This window comes from Choloepus didactylus, chromosome 2, assembly GCF_015220235.1.
Source record: "Choloepus didactylus isolate mChoDid1 chromosome 2, mChoDid1.pri, whole genome shotgun sequence".
NCBI classification, from domain to species: domain Eukaryota; kingdom Metazoa; phylum Chordata; class Mammalia; order Pilosa; family Megalonychidae; genus Choloepus; species Choloepus didactylus.
Window position 1 is genome coordinate 224,966,453 of NC_051308.1, and position 17,989 is coordinate 224,984,441.

General features: G+C 54.7%; 1 long non-coding RNA gene across 1 annotated transcript; it reads right to left on the minus strand.

The window, feature by feature from the left end:
* Positions 1-431: 431 nt before the first annotated feature.
* LOC119520407 lies at positions 432-4,529 on the minus strand. Its single transcript, XR_005214167.1, has 5 exons — positions 4,007-4,529; positions 3,329-3,458; positions 1,957-2,989; positions 1,494-1,624; positions 432-1,091 (listed from the first exon to the last, which is right to left on the minus strand). It is a non-coding gene; the product is annotated as an uncharacterized LOC119520407 (long non-coding RNA).
* Between the last annotated feature and the right edge of the window lie 13,460 nt (positions 4,530-17,989).

Sequence of the window (17,989 nt, forward strand, 5' to 3'; positions counted from 1 at the left end):
TTCATCCCCGTGATGGTCTGGCCTGGCGAGTCCCCTCACCTGGGTGGAGGGTGGCTCTGAACCAGGTGAGCTTCTGAGCTGTGAGCAGAGGCTCCTGACCTCACCTGCACTGACCACCCTGGGTCACGTCCGCGCCAGGCCTCTGGTCAACTCAGCTCCAGTCTCTGCTCAGAGCCGCGGTCTGGGCAGGGAGACAGCAGCTTGGCTGCTCCTGCTGGCCCTGCCCAAACTTGCTGTGCAACCCTGGGCAGGCGTCTTGTCCTCCCTGATCCCCACTTTCCCACCGTCTCAGCCCTTCCCAAGCTGCCCTCCTGGCACCCACAGGGACCTTTTGCAGAAGTGGTGATATCTCTAAAGTCCAGCCCCTTAGGTCCCAGCCCCAAAGAGGAGGTTAATTGTGATTTTGCCGACAGAGTGAGGATGCTGTGACCTCTTGGAGGATAAATCCTTGTTCTGCAAACTGTAAACGGCTTGGGGAGAATGAAGATGGTCCCTTCTTAGGTTGGGAGCTCCTGGAAGGCAGCTGTCGGCCCCACCAAGGCCTAACAGAGTATTGGCACTCAGCCCCCGCCTGGGTGTGCTCCCGCCCCAGGAGCCTCTCTAGGGCTTTCCTGGAGGCTCTGTGGGTGACAGAGCCTAGTGTCCCTGCTGTGGGTGATGCTTGGGGTCCCTGGGGCTGTCAAGGCTGAACCATAAGACAGACTTGGAGCAGGATCAGCTCTGGGTGGACACAGGTCTGAGTAGCTCCAGACAAACCAAAGCTGATTTCTGGGACCTTCAACAAACGTTTGTGTTTTTTTGGTGTTGGGGGCTTGGGGCGGGGAGGGTCACTAGGGCAGGGAACCTCGAGTTAGGATGCCTGGATTCTAGCCCCTGTTCTGGTGTGGCCTCCCTGGTAGGCTTTGGGCCAGTCCCTTGCCCTTGCTGGGCCTCAGCCATCCCCTCTGTGCAGTGGGGACGCACCCACAATCCTGAGGCTGAGGCCGACAGCTGGAAACAGGGAGAGCAGGGGCCTCAGGCCTCAGTGAATCTGCGGCTTTCTGCTTTGGGGCAGGCAGCTGTGGCTTCGGCGAAGACGGTTCTTCCTGTGTCTGAGCGTTTCAACAGGAGACAGGCAGCGGGTGAGGGGGCGCCTACATGCCTGAGCTCCCAGGGCCTGGCCACCTCTCATCACCCGAAGACCCCATCTTCCCCCTCGCCCAAGTCCCTGCGTGACCTTGACTAGGTCACTTGACATCTCTGGCTCCATTTGGGGTCACAGAGCTGCAAAGACCTTGGCGAGGAGCAGGCTGGCCTGGCCACCCCACCCCTTAGCTGCCTGTCCTCCTAGTGCAAAACCCCCGAGCTTGGGAGGTCCCTGGAGGGTGTCAAGGCCAAGGGTGTTGTGTCACAGATGAAGAAATGAAGGGCCCGAGAGGGGAGAGACGGGCCCAGGGCCGGCCATCTCTGCTCCCCCACATCCTTCTCTTTGCAGCCAGCCCCTCCCCACTCACCCTTCCTCTGCTTCCAAGAACATCGATCTGCCTGGTGGACAAGAACTTGCCCAAGCAATGGAGGCCTGCAGCTGGCTTTCAGATCCCTGCCCCCCGAAGACCAAGTTAGCCCCCATGTCCTCACCTGTGAACTGGAGAGAGCAACGGACCCTGCCTGTGGGTGGGGGAGGCCCAGAGGTTGGAGAGAGGGGGTGAGAAGCACTTTGGGGCTATGAAGGATGACAACCCATCCAAGAAGGCCTCGCCCCCCTACACCCCAGGGCCTGCACAGTGTCCCAGGCCACTGTACACCTTCAGCTTCCTGCATGCAGTGTCCCCACATGTCAAGGCCTCTCGAGCTTCCGAGGGCATCTGCTGCCTCTCTCTAAGGTCTCCAAAGCAGCCCAGAGAGCCCCGTAAGGGAGAAAGGGGTATTAGCCCCCCGCAGGCCATGGCACCCCAGCCCCAAGCATCCCCGGCGTACTTAAGAGCATTTGACGTCAAAACGGAACATTGGCGTCTGTGGCCAGCATGCTGCCTTGGCTGGTGTGGCCACTCTGGTCCTCTGCACGCGTCTGCCTGGCGTGGTGGCTGGTGTGGCCTCTTCCACGGTCATCTGTTATTTCCTTCCTGCCTGCTGCTGGTATGGCTACACCCAACGGCCACTGATTGTCCCTGAGGCTGAGGCCGACAGCTGCTGTGGTCCCTTCCACGGGAAGAAAGGTGGCCTCCCGGCTGGCCTGGCTGCTCCTGTGGCTGAGAAACTGCCCCCACCCCCCAGCCCCACAGGCGCGGCTGCTGGGAGGGTGCCGTGTTCTGCTGCGTGGCCTCTGCTCCCTGGGTCCAGGTGTAAGGCCACACGGTCTGCCCACGTGGCAGTGCCTCAGGCATCCTCTTCACTGGACAGTGACTGCAGCTCAGCAACCTGGGGCAGCCCAGCCTCGCTCTCAGCGCATCACTCGGGGGTGCAGGATCCTCTCAGATCCTGGAGACCCAAGACCCTGTGCACCCCCTTCTTCTGTGGAACCTCCCTCTGGCCCCCGCCCCACCCTTTGGGGTGTGCGCCATCCTGCCCTGGTCTTGGTGACCTCCTCTCACCCCTCAAGGATGAAGGGTCCCCATGGGATCTCAGCCACTGTCAGGGATGGCAGGGAGAGGGGGGGCCCAGGCCAGACTCCCATCCTCTGACTTCCATGGTGCACCAGGACCATAAGCAAGTAACCTGCGGAGCCCCGTGGCTGTGGGGGGAGGGTCACACACCACTGGGGGAAAACGGGTCCTCTGTGTGGCCCTTCTGGGATTCTCCTGTCACCCCCAAGCCCCATGGAGCAGCAGAGCCAGGGGTCTGCTTTCCCCAGAGGTTACCAAAGGGACTTCTGTATTACGACAGAGAAGTTACTGGAAAACTTTACCAGTGACTGACGCTCCACACTTTTCCCAGCCTCTGACCTCCGTCACGGTGCTTTCTCAGTCCACAAACCTTGCAAAGCAACTGTGTGCCATGTGCTGTGCTTGCCCTGGGGATGCAGTGATAAAGGGGTCAGACCTGCCTCCACCCTGGGGACACTCACAGTCTGGGTGAAAACAGGCAGAAATGGCACGAATCATGATTTAACTGCAGTTGCAAAAAGTATGCCAAGGGGTGCTGTGTGCTGTTGAGGGCACCCAATAGAGCCAATCCAGGAGGAAGTGGCCTTCAAACTGAGGTCTGAAGCTTGAGGAGGGTACAGTCAGGCAAGTGGGGGCGGGGCACAGTGCTTCAGGCGAGAGAACAGCCTGTGCAAAGGCCCTGAACGGGAGAGGCACGTTCTTTATAGCTCTTGGGAATCCAAACCCCTTTACCAGCCACCGTTTACCAGGCTCCCAGGACGGGGTGACTCCGTGGTTAATGGTTGGGCTCTGCTGCCACATGGCCTCGCTCAGCCACTCACTAGCTAGGAGATGATGCACAAGTTGCTTGACCCCCTTGGGCCTCAGTTTCCTTGTCTGTAAAATGAAAATAGTGCTAGTGACCACTTCTAGAGGTGTTAGGAGTATTAAATGGGATTATTTGAGGAAAGCACTCTATAAATGTTAGCAAATCTTATTTAGTCACAAAACCCATTTGTGAAGCCCCTACTGTGGGTCTCATCCTGTGCTATACATTCTGCTGTTCACCTTCATACACTCTGCAAGCTCAAACCCATTGCCCCACTTTGCAGATGAGAAGACTGAGCATCAGAGGACTGAGTCTCTGAAGTGGAGATGGATTGAGGTTTGGGGGGAATCCGGGGAGCCTTCTTGGAGGAGGTGTTGGCTGAGGTGGTTTTACAGGCTGGGCACCTTCCCATACGGGCAGCCCCTATGAGCAGGACGTTTCAGTTCAAGGGGCACCAATGGCCTCGGGGCTCCCAGGGTCAGGTGATGAGAGAAACGGGTGGCTGCCTGCACCCCCCGGCCTTCCAGGAGTTCCTGCAAGGGAAGGCCCCATTGGGCCAGGTTCTCAGGCCACAGAGCCTCGAGCGAGCGTCAAACAACAAAAAGGCTTTTCTCACTCTGGATGAGTCACCGGACTTGAGAGCAAGTAGACGCCCCTTCCCTGTGCCGAAGACGAAACCACACATCTGAAGAAGTTTCCCACGGCCACCGCTGGCTTTAAATAGCTGCAGAGAGAAGTGGAGGAGGGAGGCAGGAGGGAGGTGGGGCGGACAGGGCTCTCCCCACCTGGCCCTGGCTCAAGTCTGCAGCCCCCACCCAGGCCGCTGACCCAGAAGCCCCCTTAGGCTGGTGGTCGATGGTGAGGCAGGCTGCTGAGGGGGTCTCAGGCCTCACAGAACCGGGGAAACCAGTGGAGATCCAGAGCCTGTGGTGGGCCAGGGGACAGTGCATGGACAAACAGACAGCAGGAGAGACATCCAGCAGGGTGTGGGGGTGCAGGCCCGGGAAGGGGGAAGTTGACCTCACTCTCACCCGGGTGCAGCCTCCAGGCCCCCAGCCAAGCTTCCTCGCAGGTCACCTGACACCCCTCAGCGCTCTGGCTGCTCCCTGCCCGCCTGGGTTCGTGACTGAGCCCCAGGGTGGCGTTTCCGGAGGCAGGCTGAGAGCCGGGGCTGCTGACGCACTTGCCACCCCCCCAGCCGGCCTGGGTGCAAAGCGAGAGCCCCCCAACCTCCCTTCCCGTAAATGAGCTCACCCACCGGGGGCCTCGCAGGGATTCTAAGAAGTGGCTGGAAGGAGCCTTGAACACCTGTTCCTCGCCCACCCTCACTGCTCCCCCACAGCGGGGGTGGGGGGCAACGAGGAGACGGGAGCCTCACTTCTCTCCAGCACAGTCCTCAGGGCCAGGCTGGGGCTGCTTCGGGGTCTGACAGAGCGTCCTCCCCTTAGGTGGGGAAGGGCCCCTCCACGTCCAGTCTGTGACCCCCATTTAGTTATGGCATCCCGATGTCCTGGCCCTGAGGGTAAACTGAGGGAACCCCAAAGATGCCTGAGGAGTAATATCACCCCCTCTCCTCCCACACCCCCGTGGTCAGTGGCTCACTTTCAGCCCTCGGAGACTGTCTGAGCCAGGCCCAAGGACACACGGCCCACCAGGGCTGTGCAGGTACACCTCTCCGGGCCCACGGGTGTCCCTGCCAAACATTTATGGAGCACCTGCTGGATCCCTTGCGCTGGAGGCGGTTGGGGAGAGGACACGGGATTAAATCAGACAGCATCTCACCGTGGGAGTCAGAAAACTATCAGCTGTAACCAGGGCCCCAAGCCGGGGGTTCTCAGTGTGGGCTTTTCATCTGGATCTCTAGGCTTTGAAAAGAGTACAGATTCTGGGGCTCCAGCCCTCAGAGTATGATTCAGCAGGTTGGGAGAGGTCTTAGAAATCTGCATTTTATAAAGCTCCTCAAGCTGGTTGGACAGATTGAAGAAGCACCAGGACAGACTGTGTGCAACTTTAGGGCAAGGCTGGCCCAAAGAGAACCCCAGAAATGCTGGCTTACTAGGGAGGGGCTGGAGGATGGTGTCCTCCAGCTCACATCTCTCTGCCAGCCCTCCCCAAGGCCAGGCCGGGACAGGAGAGCAGGGGCCGCCACCTTCCGAGTGGCCGAGGGCAGGTCCTGCTGCCCGGCTCTCCCTGGCATTTGGCCATGGGCGCGCTGCCCACTGCCTCTGCACCCTCCCTGTGTCTCTCTCGTCCAGGCTGGCTGTCTCGAGGCCTCCTCAGGCTGCAGGTTAGGGGTAAAGAGAGACTGCAAGGCAGGGAAAGGTGGGTGCTGGTGCCTGAGGGCCCCCAGTGCTTGCCGCCCTTATCCTGGCACTCAAGGGGTGCTGACTGGTGGATGGAACAGCCCGGGTCAGTGAGGACTCATTGACTGATTGATCTGGGGGCCTGAGAGGCAGGAGGCCTGTGCCCCATTCCCAGGCCCCCAGAGAACAGCCCCTTCCGTGTCTGTGACACCTGTGACTGAGAGGGCCCCGGCCCTGCCCACAGAGCCTGGCTGTGCTGCCTCAAAGGCACTGGGCAGCCCCTTTCCCCCTCAGAGACTCGGTCCCCTTCTGAATAATGGGCAGAATAATTTCTTCTAGGAGAAGCCAAGAGGGTGGGAGGAGAGTGGCTTGCCCAGCGTCACAGCTGTGCTAACGGCAGCACCCCAGGCCCTTCTGCAGGCCCCACAGCCGCCTGCCCCAGGCTGAGCATGTCAGACCTTCTCAGGCCATGGGGGGTGGGGGACACCACTTCAAGGAAGAAGGGAGCCCTGTCCTAACCCTCTGGCTGACACTGTCCTCCAGCCATGGGACTTCAGGCAGGTCACCCCAAGCCTCCAGGCCCCCATTTCCTCCCCAACACTCCTTACCCCTAAAACACCCACAACCCCAAAGGCTTGTTGCGAGGATCAAATGAGCAAATTCATGTACGTGTGATAAACAGTCATGACTTAAACATTACTGATTTTTTTTTTCTCCCTAGAACCTGCATTTCAGGGTCAGGGACTGTGTCTGGTTTGTGTCTGGGACCTGACAAAGCAGGTGCCACTTTGTAGGTGTTCCATCTGTGTTTGTGGAGTGACCAAACAGGTAGAGAGAGCCGTCCTCGGCCCTCGTTCAGCATGAGTGGGGGTGCGTGTCTGTCTGTCCATGCACGTACACTCCTGTCTGCGGGTCTGTCCCCAGTGTGAAAAGCTGTGTCTGGGCCTGGGTCTGTCTCGTCTACGTTTTGCATGTCAGCCTGGCCCGGGGACATTTGCGTGTGTGTCTCCATCTGCACCCAGGCCTCCGGTAGACATACGCCTGGGTGGAGGGGGGGCGGGGCCAGTGCTCTGCGTATGGGGACGTGGGAGGGTGCCCCCTTCTCTCCCAACCTCTCTCTCTTAGGGGCTCCAAGTTGTCGGCCCACCTGGGAGAGCCAGACTATGCAAAACAGTGGCCAGGCCTGGGGAAGCCCCTGGCCAAGTGGCCCCTGGGGAGAGGCTTAGGCTGGATCTCTCTCTGTCCAGGTGTTCCCCTGACCCTCCACTCCAGGGCCTCCTTGCACCATCCGGGGTCCACTGCCTGGCCCTCCCCTCCCTCAGCCACTCTCTGCCTCCTGGCTCAGCACCATCCTGGGGTCTTGGCGCTTCACCCACCTCACAAGAGCCGTTCACCTGCGTCATCCTCACCACAGCCCCCATTTTGCCAATGAGGAAATTGAAGCTCAGAGAAGTTAAAGCACTTGTCCAAGGTCACACAGCAAGTGAGTGAGAGTCAGAGCCAAACCAGACGCCAAGTCCAGTTGCTTACCCGCAAAGCCACACAGCTGCAATGGTTTGAGTCACCTAAATGGCCCAGGCTCGCTGGGCTGACCCTGTGCACCTCCTCCGCAGAGGTGCCTGCATGCCCCCCCATCACCCCATGGCTCATGGGATGGAGACCCCAGACTCAGCACTGTGGCTCATCCCCTGGTCCCAGTCTGAGCCACATTGGAGCCTAGAAATCCCCTAAGTCCATCCCAAGGGGGCCAACTGAGAGCCCCCTAGTCTCCCACTGCCAGACAGCTTTTGCCCGATGATCTCTGCAGAGTTCAGAATCTCCTTCAACAAGGGTCATTATTGTTTCCCCAGAACACACTTCCATTTGGCAAAGGCGGGTGTGTTGGGGGAAACATGTGGCTTTGATTTAAATTTCACCCTGGAAAAACAATGGTTTGGATTAAGGGAAGAAACAGTTGGTGAAATGTCATGAAAAGAAAGGAGGGGAGAAGGGGGGCCCTGGTACCAAAACTGGGCCCCAAACTTTCATACCACATTCCAGAGGTTTCTCAAGACCTGCCATCCAGTCATAACTTCCTACCCCAGCAGCAAGGTCCTTTTCAGTAGCAGCAAGGACTACTGCAGGGAGCACAGCAGGAGGGGCAGGAGGAGCTGGTCCCACTGCCTCCTTTTGCAGAGGGGGAAACTGAGGCTCAGAGAGGGGAAGTGTCCTGTCCAGGGTTATCCAGGGAGAAGGATTCCAGTGGCTTCCATGGGGGTCTGAGGAAGGGGGTCTGCAATGTGACACTCTGCTCCCACTCTTGGCAAGGAGTTCAATCTCCCTAGGCCTAGTTCCCCACCAAGAAAGGGAAGAAACAAGCCTTACAGTATCTTAATGCTGTTGGAGCTGAGTGCAGCCCAGGAATCCTGTGCAAGACAGTATGCTTGGCTCTGACTTCCTGACCCTTTACTTATGCCGGGCTGTGCTCCAAGAACTCCCCACGTGAGTCCTCCCAACATCCACAATCCCCATTTCACAGATGAGGAAACCGAGGCGCTGAGAGGTTAAGGAACTCGCCAAGGTTCCTGGCAAAGATGTGGCAACTGGATCTTGAGGCCAGGCCCATGTGATCCCAAGGGCTGTTTCTAACCACTGGGCCGTGTGATGGGGGCCAAGAGAGCAGAATTGGGGGAACTTAAACTAGGGGAGCGAGATCTGGGAACGATATGGGAACATGTCTGCTAAGGCCTTCCATGTCTCCTGAATCACCAGCTGTCAGATCTGGGAAGATATCTATTTATCCCTCATGGGGCAGAAGGGTAAACTGAGGCCAGGGAGGGTGGGGTGTGCCCAGGTTCACACAGCAGGGTGGTGTAGGCCTGGGCAGCAGCCACATCCCTGAAGGCCCACTGAGGGCATTCTGGTGCTTGTCCATGTTGTCTGGGAGCCACATGGGGAGGACATCCCTGGATCACTGGCCTCAGGGAGTGAGCAGCCAGCCTCTACGTGACCCACACCTACGTCTCTGGCATGGACGCCTGGGGTCAGGACTCTGTGGCTTTGGTTATGGGTCCATCTGAGACCAGGGTCAGGGCTCGGCATGTGGCCAGGACTGTGTGTCGGGAATCAGGGCTTGGTCTGCGGCTGGGGTCAAGGCCAAGGAGTTGAATGCAATAAGTTGACTATAGGAGACTAAATAGACTTCAAACCTCAGAGACAAGCTTTGCCAAAGTAGGGGTGGCAGGCACTGTGATGGGCTGGGAGCGAGGTGGGAAGCTAGGGCTCTGGAACCTACGGGGGCAGGAGATGCCCTGCCCCTCCATTCTTAACCCCATTCAGTTCCTCTTCACGGCCCCACTGCCTGGCTCCAGATGTGGGCAGGTGGCTGCCAACACCTGGCTCAGTCTCCCCACTGCCCATGGCCCCAACTCTTTCTTTGGGGAGAAGCAGTTGGTAACGAGGCCCCTTCCTTCTCCTGGCTTGCCTCCTCCAGAGACCAGAAGGGCCATCTGCCCCCCACTCCTAGATTCCATCTGGAGGCCAAGAGACAGGCAGTTTTGCAGGGGTGGGGAGTGAGGGACACTGGGCAAGGGACTGTCATGTCCAGGACCCTCTTCTGACCCCTAAACACAGCCCTGCTCCTGCACTTGCTCCTATTACTGAGCAAGCACTACCAAGCCAGCCCACAGGAGCTTGAGGCAAGTGCCCCCATTTTATGGGAAATGGAGGCTCAGGCAGGTGTTTCACTCACTCAAGGTTGCCAGCCAGCAGGGATGGGGCTGCGTTCACCCCAGGCCACCAGCTCAGAAGCCAGGCCCTCCCCCATCCTTCCAGGCCGCGGGGCGCGCAGGGAGCCGGGAGCTGCATGCAGAGCAAACCTCAGCCGCAGCCGCCTGCTCTACTCCCACCCTATTCTGGGCTGAGGACCTGGGCCTGGGGCCGCAAGAACAAAACAACATAATGATAATAGTAATGGGAAGTCTTGCTCATACCGGGTACTGTTCCGGGTAATTCGCACACTCACATCTCCTCCCAACCACCCTATGAGGTGGGAACCATTATTAATCCCATTTAAAAATTCACTTTACTTTTCAGAACAGTTTTAGATTTACATAAAAATTGCAAAGATAGTACAGAGGGTTCCTATAGGCTCCTCGCCCAGTTTTCCCTGCTTTTAACATCTTGCATGAGTGTGGTACGTTTGTCACAATTAACGAGCCAATATATTGATATGTGTGCCGGTTTGAGTGTATTGTGTCCCCCAAATGCCATTATCTTTGTGGTCTTGTGTGGGGCAGAAGTTTTGGTGCTGGTTGGATTTGCTTGGAATGTGCCCCACCCAGCTGTGGGAGATGATTCTGATGAGATGTTCCCATGGAGGCGTGGCCCCGCCCATTCAGGGTGGGCCTTGATCGGTGGAGCTATATAAATGAGCTGACTCGGGGGAAGAAAACTGAGTGCAGCTGGGAGTGATGTTTTGAAGAGAAGCAAGCTTGCTAGAAAGGAACGTCCTGGGAGAAAGCCGTTTTGAGGCCGGAGCTTTGGAGCAGACGCCAGCTGCCTTCCCAGCTAACAGAGGTTTTCTGGACGCCACTGGCCATCCTCCGGTGAGGGTACCCGATTGCTGATGTGTTACCTTGGACGCTTTGTGGCCTTAAGACTGTAACTGTGTAGTGAAATAAACCCCCGTTTTATAAAAGCCTGTCCATCTCTGGTGTTTTGCATTCTCCAGTATTAGCAAACTAGAACAATATGTTATCATTAACTACAGTCCACACTTCACTCATATTGCCTTAGTTTTTACCTAAATTCCTTTTTCTCTCCCAGAATCCCATCCAGGGGATCCACATCACATTTAGTCACCATGTCTCCTTAGGCTCCACTTGGCTGGGACTGTTTCCCGGACTTCCTTTGTTTGTGATGAACTTGACAGTTTCGAGGTTACTGGACAGGTATTTTGTAGAATGCTCCTCCATGGGAATTTTTCGAGTGTTTTTCTTATAATCAGAGGGGTTATGAGCTCAGGGGAGGAGGACCATAGACGTAAAGTGCTGTCATCACACCATATCAGGGGCTCATATTACCCACATGACTTGTCTCTGTTGGTGTTGACCTTGGTCACCTGGCTGAGGTTGTGTTTGCCAGGTTTCTCCATCATAAAATTATCCCTCTTTAACCGTCCCCCATTTCGATACTGTACTCATGGGAAAGAAGTCATTAGCCTCATTTTACAGGTGTGAAAACTGAGACACAGAGAGGTTAGGTAACTTGCCCCAGGTCACACAGCAAATGCGAGATCCAGGATTTGAACCCCAGCAGTTTGGCTCCTGAGCCAGGCTTGTAGCCAACTGGCCTAAACTCCCAGGAGCCTGGTGGGGTGTTTGAGAAAGGTAGCATTCATATTATTTTAGTGAAGTAGGGCAGTGTGGGGCTAAGTGCAGAGCCTCATGGGCCACTCAGGCCTGAGTGTCAGGCTGGGTCCTACCACTGCACATCATGGGGCCTGGCACATAGTAGGTGGTCAACAAATGGGAGTGCCGGTGGTCTGGGCAAACTCTAGACCCCAGGTCAGGGAGACCCTGTGCAGCCAGGGGAGGGGCCAGCCTGGACCCCTGTGCCGGGCCCCCAGGAAAGTCCCCCCTCGCCCCCATCCTGAATGTCCACCTAGGGCCTGGATCGGGAGGACGGTCATTCCTTGTGATGTATCCCAAGGATCAAGGTCAGACAACAAGGTGCTGCTCTTGGCCTTGTCTTCCCCTAAGCCCACAACCACCACCCCCTCTGGAAACAGTGAAAATAACCCGAACAAGTGGGCAGGAAGGAACCCCAGCAATCACCACCACCCCCCTCAACCACCACCCCAGTTTACAGAGGGAAAAATTGAGACTTAGGGATGGGAAGGGCTTGGCCAGGATAACACAACAAAGCAGCAAGTCTAAGCAGGGGCCTTTAAAGTGCTGTGGAGAGCACACGCCTATCCCCGAGGGGCGGCACCTCGCAGCAGTATTAACAAGCAATTCCGTGTGCCTGCGGGGAGCCCCCAGCAGGCCTGGTCTCACCGGCCGTCCTGTGGGAGGGTGTCTGCTGAGGTGGGGGCTTAAGGCCGCATCCACCCAACCAGCCAGTGGAAGAGGTGACATGCGAGCCGGGAATGCCAGGCCTCCAGTGTGGGCACCAGCCCTTCGCCTCTGCACCCAGCCCCGTGGCCTCCACATCTTGGCAGAAGTGCAGCCCCTCCTCATTTCACAGGGACCTCTGGGCCTGTCACCCTCCAATCCCTCTCATGAGGAAGAGGAAGAAAAACCTCCAGACACAGGCAAAGCCACCCCATACCTGCCACTGTTTCCCCTGGTGGATGTTCCCTCTGCCTCTGATGGAGATGAGTCAGACACTCTGGAGAATAAATCAGGCTGCGGGCTGGGCAGCTGTAGCAGGAGGTGACTGGTGGCCAGGAGTGGAGGTGGGCAGCACACGGACCTACAAAGCACAATTAGTTCATTTACCACTGACCTTGGAAACTAGCGCTGATTTGCTGTGTGACCTTAGGCAAGCCACTTGCCCTCTCTGAGTCTTTGTCCCTTCCTGTAGAATGAGGGACTTGGCTCCATCAGTGATGCTCACCATTGGCTGCACCTGAGGAGCTTTAAAAATAGATGCAAGCTAATGGTTTCTGATGTGGGCACCACATAAACCTAGCCAGGTGATTCTCCTGGGCAGCCAGGGTTGAGGGCCCCTGAGACAGGCCCTGTCTTAGGGCCCCGCTGGCTCTGACATTTCACCAGTGTGGGGGTTACACGTATGGGCTTCACCTACTCCCATGTGAGCTTGGGCATTATACGTCGCCACTCCGTGCCTCAGTTTCTCCATCAGTCGCTAATCCTAGCCCTCCCTGCACATACTTGTTGAGAGGATTCAATGACCTGTAAAGTTCTGGCACATACAGAGGAAGGACTCGATAAGCCAGTGTGGAAATAGCAGGGATGGCAGTTCTGGGAAGGGGGCCTCTACCTGGGTAAAGGAGGGGGGTTGCATCGGGCTTTGCAGGGGCTTTCCTAGAACTGTTCCTTCCCACCAGCCTGCACGATACCCTGCTGTCCACCTTCCAGGGTGATCTAATGAGCCAACGCGCTCCCCTAGTGCAGTGGGCGGCTTCAGGGGGCAGCAAGTGCCCCATCAATGAGTGTGTAAGCCAGAGGCTGGAGGACTGTTGGCTGGCAGGCAGGCCAGCGGGTGCTGGTGCATGTGCAGAGGGCTGGATGGAGAGATGAGCTCTGGGCACCCAAGTGTCCATAAGAATGTCTGCTTCTACAGTTCCAAGGTCTGGGAATTCTACAATCCCTTTGACCAGTTCTAGGCCTCTCCCTCTTGGGCAGTGGCCACCTCAACCCCTCAGCCCCTATTCATTGTCCCTAGTGTCCTGTGGGCTGGGAGTGGCAGGAGGGGCTGAAGCTGAGAGGCTGTGGGAGGTGGTGTGAGGGGGGATGGGGGCTAGAGATGGAGGCTAGGGCCTGTCCTGGGGCCTGAGGAGGCCGCTCCAGTGGGGCTGGGGGGCGGCCACAGAGCTCAGTAGCCGGGAGCACCCACTCAGAGCCAGCAATTGCTTTGGCTGAGCACCCAACTCAGAGCCAGCATTGCTCTAGCACATGCCAGCAGTATAGCTTTGGCCTTCGGTAAGCCTGCTTCCTAAGCTGTAAACTGTGGCTGAAAAGTCCTGACTTGCACAGCTGTGGCAAGGAGGAAATGTGATCATGCTTGCAGCTGACATCTGGAAGCCACGTATCACAGGTGACAGAGGGCTAAGTGTCATGCAAGCATCATCTCATTTCATCCTCTCAATTCCACAAGGCTTGCAAGCACCAGTGCCCTCACCATCACCATTTCACAGCTGAAGAAACCAAGGCCTGTTTCATTCACGGAGTGAAATCAGAACAAGGATTTGAATTCAGAGCTCCAAGGCTCTAAACCACTGTAGCCAAAAGTCGTGTAATGTGCAGAAAGGCCCTTGCTGGGCTCCTGGCACATGGTGGGGGGGAATGGGGGGGGATGGAGTGGTGGGTGCTGTGTAGGTGGCAGCTATTGCAGTGGTGAGAAGTGACATCTGCAAGAACCCAGAGGGCCTGGGCTGTCAGTTCTAAGGGAAGGAGATGGGGTATTGCTACTTGTGAAGCACTGAGGTTTGTTGCAGCAGAGGGGGAGGTGGGCACCCTCCCCTTCAAACATCTCAGGCCTGGTGTGGGAAGCCCTGGCACCTGCGAGATGACCCCATGCCAAGCTCTGTCCCAGGCACTTCCATTCCCTAACATACAACCATCCCTGTCCCAGTTTGCTAATGCTGCCAGAAATGGATCGGCTTTTATAAAGGGGGTTTATTTGGTTACAAAGCTACAGACTTAAGGCCATAAAGTGTCCAAAGTAAGGCATCAACAAAAGGTACCTTCACTGGAGAAAGGCCATTGGCATCTGGAAAACCTCTGTTAGCTGGGAAGGCACGTGGCTGGCATCTGCTTGCTCCCAGGTTGCATTTCAAAATGGCGTTCTCCAAAATGTCTGCATCAGCTTCCGACAGCCGTCTTCAAAATGTCTGTCTCAGCTCCAGCTAGCTGTAAGCTCCTCCCATCTGAGCTTTTATAGAGCTCAAGGCCCATGCTGAATGGGTGTGGCCACGCTTCCATGGAAATTATCTAATCAGAGTTATCACCCACAGTTGGGTGGGTCACATCTCCATGGACACAACCTAATCCAAAGGTTCCAACTTAATCAGCATTAACATATCTGCGTCTACAAGAATGCATTAAAGAATATGGCTTTTCTGGGAGACATAATATATACAAACCAGCACAATCCCCGAAGTAGAACGACCATTATTCCCCTATTACAGATGAAGAAGCCAAGGTCCAGAAAGGTCTAGTAAACTGCATAACTAGGACGGGGTAGAGCCAAGGTTCAACACCAGACTCCACACCTGAACAGCTGTGCTGTTAGACTGCCAAGTGGCCCACAGGTCAAGAACCCAGACTCTGGAGCCTGCTGCCTGGGTTCAAATTCTGGCTCTGCCACTTACTGGCTCTGTGACCTCGGACAACTAACTCAAACTTTCTGTGTGTTTTGGCTTCCCCACCTACGCAATGGGGATGAAGATCAAGTTCCCAGCTTATGGTGCTGTTGTGAGGCTTATTATATAAAATAGAAGGGCCCAGAACAAGTCCCATGTAAGTGTTAGCTCTGGTAATTGAGATTATTTTAGTTGTGTAGATGGTATGTTTTAGTTTCCTAGGCTGCTCAAGCAAATACCATGAAATGAGTCAGGTTAAATAATGGGAATTTATTCACTCAGGGTCCAAGGCTGGGAAAAAGTCTAAATCAAGATATCACCAAGGAGATGCTTCTTCCTGAAGATTCTTGGTCCTTAGCCTGCCACATGGCAAGGTACATGGTGCATCTCCTGGTCTCTCCTTCTCTTCCGGGTTCCATTGATGGTCAGTTTCTTGCTCCCTGTGGCTTTCTCTCCCTCTGTCTGAATTTCATTCTGCTTATACAGGCCTCCAGTAATAGGATTAAGACCCATCCTGACTGGGCTGGGCCACAGCTTAACTGAAGTAACCTCATCAAAAGATCCTCCTTACAATGGGTTCACACCCACAGGAATGGGTTAGCTTTAAGAACATATTTTTTGGGACACATACAGTATCTACTTAATTGTTGGTGATGGCTACTTCTGGGAAGGGGGGCAGCAGGACTTCCACTTTTAATTGCCACACTTGAGTAGTGATTTCCACTTTTCTCAATGAGCATTTATCTCTATTGTGAGATAGAGGTAATATATATAATATTTTTTCAATAAATAAATATACATGTATATTTATATTTTTAAAATACAGAAAACCCTCTGGCTGAGCTGAAGTGTGAGTGGGCATCAAGGCATCTCTCTGGCTAGTAAGTTGCTTTCTTTAGAGAATCAAAGAGGGAGCATTTGATTGTGTTTCATATAACCCAAGCTACGAGTCGCGAGTGTGCAGAGAGGCCAAGGCCCTTCCATTTGCTCTAACAAGAGATGGTTTAGCCTCCCACTGCCTCCTTGGACACAGGGCAGTGGGAGGAACCTTGGACCACGAGTCCAGCACATTCGGTGTTAGCCTTCCGAGCTGTCACCACTGGTGATGAGACCTTGGTTCGTTTGCTCAGAAAACTCTCCCTGCTGCCTCCCCAGAGTATGGGGCCCAGCATGAGTCCTGGGGACAAAATATAGAACAAGGTGGAGGTGGTCTGTCTTCCTGTGACCTGCAGTCCAGTCCGGGCAGCCAGCACCAATCAAATCATTCCAATAGCAAATGTCAAATTGCCACCTAATGAGTGCTGGGGGTTGGGGGGTAAAGTACAGGAGGTCTGAGAGCCACTGTTGGGGGTGAGAAATGATCGTGGCAAAGAGGAAGTGCCGCTGGAGATGAAGGATGCACTGCAGGGAGAGAGAACAACAGTCATTGGCCTTGAGGTGGAAGGCACCAAAGGAATAAAAGTGTGCCTGGAGTGAAGAGGGCAAGGGGAGGGTGGTGTGAGACCAAGTTGGACGGGGAGGGCCGGGCCAAGCCAGGCAGAAGGGAGCTGGCCTTCATCCCAGGAGCCCCAGGCTATGAAAAGAAACCAGGCAAGTGGGTGAAAGTTTTACGGAGTGAGAGCCCTCTGGAGCCTGAGGATAAGGGATTGAGTGGAAGGTCAGAGTGGACCCCTGCCAATCTCGAGTTTGCCTAGCTGCGTAGGCCTGGGCACAGAGCAGCATCAATAAATGGCTCTTCCCCAAACCCATTCTCCATCAATTCACAGAAGCAAAACTTAGACCACAATATTCTTTTAAATTTAATAACTTTTTTCCTGGTTACAAAATATGTACTCTACAGTGCAGAGCAATGGGAAATTACCAAATTTGAAGGGCTGTCATGGGAATTAGGGGTTTGGCTCACTTACTAAAGCTCCAAAGGGAGAACCAGGGCTGGAGGATGCAGCCATAAGGGTAAGAAGAACTCCTAAGCCTGTTGTTAGAGCTGTCCTAAGTTTCCTGGACTCCTTGATAGGTAGTGAGTTCCTCATTCCTGGGGGTATGTAAGCAGTCAAAGTATAATTTCAAAAACATAAAAGCCTAAGCCTCATTCAAATGTAGATAGAATACATGTCAAAATTTGTTTAACTCATGAATGAGGGAACCAGTAAGACGGTAAAGCTAATTCAAGGGAGAAGTAGAGGAACAGAGTTACAAATATGTGAGAAAGAACATTGGAATGAAATGGCTTGGTTAGATACATAACTGGTTAAGGTCTAAAGGGCTAAAAAACAATTTAATCTTTTGAGGTGTTCTACTGGATAGAAATTGTGCCAGTTTGGATGTATTATACCTTGAACACTTCATGGCCTTAAGACTGTAGCTTTGTAACCAAATAAGCCCCCTTTATAAATGCCAATCCATTTCTGGTGTTTTGCATAATGGCAGCATTAGCAAACTAGAACAGAAATCTATATGTCAACATGTAACTTCTGAAGTCCGCCCTTTAATCAATAGCACACACTATGTCAAAGGTAGATTAGATAATTAAATACTCTTTGTGGGCCTGTTAAACAATCTGACATTGAATTTCCAATTTGGGATAATTTTTCTTAACAAAGCTGAGGCACATGACTGCAGTGAGATGCAGCAGGAGGATTCTAGTGGTAAAGGAGGCTGGTTCATGAATTATCTTTGTCGTGCAAAATTTTCCTTAAAGTTAATGGCTTAAAACAAGAAACACTAATTATCTTGCAATTTTCATGGGTCAGGAAATCCCAAGCAGCTTAGCTGGGCATTTCTGGCTCAGGTTGCAATGATTTGTTGGCTTGGGCTGCACTCATCTGAAGGCTTGACTGGGGCAGGAGGCTTGCTTCTGTGGCGGTTCCCTCACACAGCTGGTGAGCTGATACAAGCTGTTGGAGGGCCGTGCCACGTGGGCCTCTCCTCGGGCAATTTGAATGTCCTCACTACACCGCAGCTGGATTTGCTCAGAGCAAGCCCTCCCAGAGAGAACGAGGCAGAAACTGCAATGTCTTTTAGACCTAGCCCAGAAGTCACACTGCATTTCCACAATAGCCGATTGGTCATATGTCAGCCCTGCTCCATGTGGGGGGGAAGGGACTTCCCATGGGGAGTGAACACCACAAGTTAAGGGTCACTGGGGACAATTGCGGAGACTGCTAGACACTTCCAAGATTCTTCCAGCCAGAGGCTGTGGCTGCCGACGATAGGAAACAGGGGTTGCCTCTAGCTGCCCACTGCCCAGCATCCTTCCTATTCACCG